This window comes from Lactuca saligna, chromosome 9 (assembly GCF_052625555.1).
Source record: "Lactuca saligna cultivar CGN05327 chromosome 9, ASM5262555v1, whole genome shotgun sequence".
NCBI lineage: Eukaryota > Viridiplantae > Streptophyta > Magnoliopsida > Asterales > Asteraceae > Lactuca > Lactuca saligna.
Window position 1 is genome coordinate 49,007,422 of NC_136425.1, and position 6,000 is coordinate 49,013,421.

A 6,000-nucleotide genomic window follows, 5' to 3' on the forward strand; every position below is an offset into this window, starting at 1 on the left:
ATGAATGAATGAAAGTTTGACAATGACAAAAATCCCCTACGGAAGTAAAATGCATATAATCATCATTTTTTACTAACTTATCTTGTAGAAAATATATTTTATATTGTTATAATTTATATTAGGTACAGGGACGCATCTTCTTTGGGGCCAGGTGGGGCTGTGGCCCCCCCTGTTTTTTTTGTCATAATTAGTCCTCAAGTATTAAATTTTTTACATATTATGCCCAAAAGCTATAAAATTTGGCTTTGGCCCCCCGCTCTCCAATTTTCATACTTATTATACTTTCGGCCCCCTCAAAGAAAAAGTTCAAGCTCTGTCACTGATTAGGTAAATGAAAATTTACTAACATAAATAAAGTATATATAGATTAACGATCTTATAATATAACATCCAAATAAATTTGTTTAACAAAAAGAATATTAGCATGATAGCATCCAATCAACATGAATTAAAAAAAATGAGTGCAAAGAATGTTAAATTAGTGAGAAAATGTGCGCCCCTACCATTTACAAGGTAAGTGGGTCTATAGATGCGCATCTACTTTGCATAGAAGTAAAAATAATGGAAAATGAAACTTACATAAACCAATGCACCCAATCCATTTCTTTACAGGTTATTGACATATAAATCCATTGGACACAAAATTACAAGACTTGCCACATATGGAAGATAACCTTCAAAAATTTTAGAGATTGCTACTTTGGCTAATGATGATAGTACTAAAAGGAAACCTTTTTATTTTCATTGGGCCTACAACTTTTACTAATAGAGACATAAGATTAGAAAACAACCTTTTGCCGAGTTTTTTTTCACTTACACACTTCATCCAACAATTAATGTGCACATATTTCTTCAAGAAAACTAACAACTGCAAATGAAATTAAATCGAGTGTCAAAAACGAATGACAAAGAAAATATGGGGAAAAAAAATCCAATACATACTTTTCGGTTCACATTGTTCTTGAGCACTTCTTTAGTTTGGACTTGAAATCAATTATCAATCTACTTTGTGTGTACAATTTTGTTGCAGATTGGACAGATTTTGATTGGTTACAAAATTCGATAAAAAGGGTAAAATAGGTAGTTTCCATTACTCGGGGGTTAGGATGAACGAAAAACATGAAGGAATCACATTCCTTATTGAATACATATATAATTCCATTCCAATCACCAACCAAACATGTATTCTTTCATTCCTTCTGAATACTCCATTTTGTTCCTTGCATGATTACCACATACTAAAGAGGGCTTGATCATTTAAATGGAAACGTGTCCGTGAGACGGTTAAAGGATCATGTCTTGCTTGGGACGTAGATGTAGTTAATCAACATAGTATGTTGGTAAAATTTAGGGTTTGTAGTGGAGATCTGGATACCGAATTGGATCGTGATATCACTTTTCGAACTTATATTTCTACCCTATGCCTGGGTTACAAGAAATTCAACCTAGGATAATCCAAGTGGACACTTACGTTTCTAGGCACAGAAATCGTAAGCCAACATGCTAGAGGATTTTGTGAAAGTGTGGTAAAACGAGAGCTTAAGATCGTAACCCTCTTCTAAAAAGAAGAGTCGTTTATATAATAAACGATATTAGGGTTTTACTAGGTTGGGCCGTCATTAATTGCTTTGGAAGCAAGTAATGTTAATCCGGATTTAATGAGGATTTGGAGTTATGAAAACTAACGAGTTTCGTTAGTTTTACCATAAACACCCTCAAGAAATTGAATTTTCCACTATGGCGCTTCCCCTTGGACTCCGCTAGGGGCGCTGCCCTAAGACCCCGCCAAAGGGGCGCTACCCCCGGATCCCCGACTAGTTGTCGAACCGGCTTCTAATTCAATCTTATACATGCGTGCACTCCACACAACCCCATACATATATTAGAGTACAAACTATGAAACCCCTTAGCTCACATGTTAATTCCAGTTACTTAAAATGACATGGTGACACTAAAATCACCAAGATAGTAAGGGTGTGTGTGTGTGTGTGTGTGATAGCAAAACAAATCGAACAACACTAATAAGAGTTTGTTAATGTTCGTTCGTTTAAGTTAACCGGATAGAGGAGTGAATATGAACAGATAAACTAACGATTTTTTTTATTTATGTTCGTTTGTTTAAAAAATTACTTTGTTTGTGTTTGTTTTACAAAAACATAAATTTACATAAACAAACATAAATAAACATAAATGGATGTAATTGTTAAGTCTCAGAGTCTATATGTGTTATGTCTGAGTCTGATTGTGAAAGCTTTCACAGTTACATCTTAGTCTTCAATGTATAATTCCGATAGCATGTTTGGTTTTAGAGTTTTGTACACCTTAGGTTTCGTAGTGAATATTGCGTAACTGTTTTACAATGTGTCACTGCTTAGGTGTTGTAACCTTATTGGTTATTCTCTAACCGACTCCAATTTGTCAACCTACAAATAGGGATGTTAGTTAGAATGTAGAGTAAGCCTTTTGCAAGTTCTTACACTCAACAATTGTAATTGAACTTTCTTACTCTAAATCAAATTAGAAAATTATTTACTCTTTCGTATTATCATTTCTTGCTTTCAAACATGATTTCAATCATGCGAAAAACTAGTCTATCGATCCTACAAGTGGAATCAGAGCATGAAATCTTTGAACTGGTTCAAATTGTTGAATTTTCTTGTGTTTTTCGAGTTTCTATTTGTCATTTTGATTTTCCTTGATCTCTTCTGCAATTACAATTGTTTGCAATTTGATCTGGAAATTCTTGTTCCAAAACTTGTTTTGATTTGAATTCATATTTCACTCATTGATTTGATCACATGTTCATTTTCAATTGAAATCATGGAAAAAGAAGACTCTCACATTGTTGCGTTCAATCTATCGAGTAGTATTAGATCGAATACTAGAGTTCCAACTCTCTTCCTGGATAAGTACGAAGTGTAGGTGTTGCATTTTGAAGATTACATCAATGGACACGAGAAGCATGGTTCATACATCTGGAAATCTATTAGTCAAGGTTCACATCTATTCTCGAAGATGAATTATTTATTTACTTTATTGCTGATTATGAAAGGCTTCGTGATAAGTGTACATACATGACCACTAAAGAGAAGGAGAACCTTGAGAATGATTTGAAAGCGAAGAGGGAAATTCGCTTTGCACTTGCTCTAAATACTTTCAGCTTAGTGAGTTCATGCAAAACTGCAAATGATATTTGGAACGTTTGATGGAGTTATATGTAGGCAACGACAATCAATTTCACTTTTTACAAACTTCATTCCTTTCGGAGTTCGGTTCATTCAAACAGAAGACTGGAAAAAGTATAGATCAGGTCTCTAAAAGATATAATCATTTGTTGAGCAGGCTGATGAAATATGATTTGGAACGTTCATTAATCGAGAAAAACGTGAAATTTCTGCAAGGACTCCGTCTGGAATGGAAATCAATTGTGTTGAAGGTGAAGGCTCATCAACAATTCAAAACGTACAAGTTGTTGCAAGTCATTGTGATTTAAATTTGCATGAAGATGAGGTCACTGAGGGAATAAAGTTAATTGCTGATGCTAGTCCATTGGATTTAATTACGAAAGAAGAGATTTCCAAGGTGAAGAAATCAAAGGAAAAGGTTTTTGTAGATTCTGATTCCGATGTTACAGATGATGAGTTTACAAGAGAAGAGAAGGCTTTAATAGTGATCAATCCTAAATAGTTTTTTAAGAAAAACTTTTCAAAGTTTAAGAATGGCGGTAATTCAAGGACTGAAAGTGGAGGTTCTAGATACAAATGTGGTAATTCATTTGCTGATAAGAACAAAAGTGATGGCTATAAGAATTATCAATAAAGTGATGATGAAAAGAAACAGGCTGCTTGGTGATTCTGGTTACAATTGTAATTTTTGCAATGGTAAAAATAACTTTGCAAATGATTGTGTGTTGAGAAAGAAGAGTGAGAAGAAAGAGAAAATGAAGGATGAAGCATATTATGTGAAGAAGATCGAGGATCTCAGGAAGATGAACATTATACGGAAGGCACTGATTGTGGAGGAAGAGGATAGTGATGCAAGAAACATTTACGTTTGGTCTACAAACTTTGAGGATGAGGAAGTGCAAAGGCCATCTCACGACGCTTTGTTTGTTTTTAATGTTTCTGCGGTTTCAAAAGATAGAAATTGTCTAATAGTGAAGAGTTCTAATTTTGTTGGTCTAAGCTAGAATTCTGAAGATGGAGATGATTCATACTAAACTCACATCATTCATGTTTATTAGAAAAGAGTACTAGGGAGCGTGTGGAAGCTTCTGAGAAGGTCACTGATAAGATACATTCTATGATGTGGAGGCTTGCGATAAGGTAACTGATAAGCTACATTCTATGATGTGGAAGCTTGTGGTAAGGTAACTGATAAGGTACATTCTATTATTATATCCTTAAATATTTCGACTTATCGTTATGATTATGAATTAAATGAATTAAGAGATACCATTTCATAATTGAGTGAAAGTCTAAGATGGAAAGAAGAAAAGTATATAATCTTGATAATGATCTTAGTAGGTGCACTTTTAGAAATGAGGAAAGGAGGTTTAAAGTAGAGAAATTAAAGATTGATATTTTTAAAGTTGGATATGATTTGTTTGTTATGAAGAATGATAATTGCTAAAAGAATGTATATACAATTACCTAACTTTATCATAACAATGCAATTTCAGAACAAATTTGTTGTGACATGCTTCAAAATATCGTGAAAGAGAAAAAAGGTTATCCAAAAGAGTGGATTCCAAAAGCAAAAGCTTTCATTAACAAAGAACATTTGTGGAAATTAATCTTTGTGATAAGAAGACCAACGTTTTCAAAATGGTAAATTTTTTGAATGAAAACATTGTTTGTAATAAGTACATTCTTATTATTGTTGATGATTTTTCTAGATTTACATGAGTTTATTTTTTTAAGCATAAATCTGAAACCACTCAGAAGATGATTGACTTTTTGAAACAAGTTGAGTTCTAATTACAAAAGCTTGATAGGAAGATTCGTAGTGATGATGGTACATAATTCAAAAACCACATTTTTGAGGAATTCCTGACAAAAAAGGAATCAATCCCAATTTCTCATTCCCATACACACCTCAACATAACGACATGGCTGAAAGGTGAAACTGATCTTTTTGTGAAGCTGCCAGAACAATGCTTTCATTTGCTAACTTACCTTTTTATTTCTTAGCTGATGCTATCAGAACCACATGGTTTACTCAGAACAAATCTTACATTAATAAATGATTTTTGATAACTCCACTTGAGATATTAAATAATTGTAAACCTAATGTGATATTCTTTAATGTATTTGGTTTTAGGTGCTTTATTTTTAATTCCAAATAGTATCACAACAAATTTGATGAGAAGGCCGATGGAGCTATTTTCTTAGGATATTCTCTTACATCTAAAGCTTACAGAGTTCTCAACAAGAAGTTTTGAAAGATTAAAGAAAGTTACTATGTTACATTTGATGACAAATTCATCAAATATTTTCAAAATGAAGTGACTCCTTATGAATAATTTTTTTCTCAAACATGTTCCAAAATTTCTTAAATTATGACGTTCGATGAAAATTTTATTTGATTCTTTGACGAACCTGAACGTGCTATCAACTCTGAAGCAAAGACTACTGAAAATAAAGTAGATGAATTGCTGAAGATTGTAGATGATGCAATCAATGATATTCAAGTACAAGTTGAGGGGGGAGCCTATAATCTCAAAATTTGAAAGTCAAGCTACTGATGAAATTGTTTATCCAAATGATATAGGTGTCGGAGAACCTAATCTTTAGCATGTTGAGGGGGAGGGTCTTTTAATTCCGACGAAAAATGTTTAGGGGGAGCAAATTTTTTTTGAGAAATTTCAAATTAAAACGACCAATGATAATATCCATGGGAGAGTCCGATAAATGGTAATGATAATATCCAGGAGGAGAGTCTAATGAGTGAACATGGTGGTGATTATTCTAAAACTGAAGAAGTTAATTTTGAATTCAT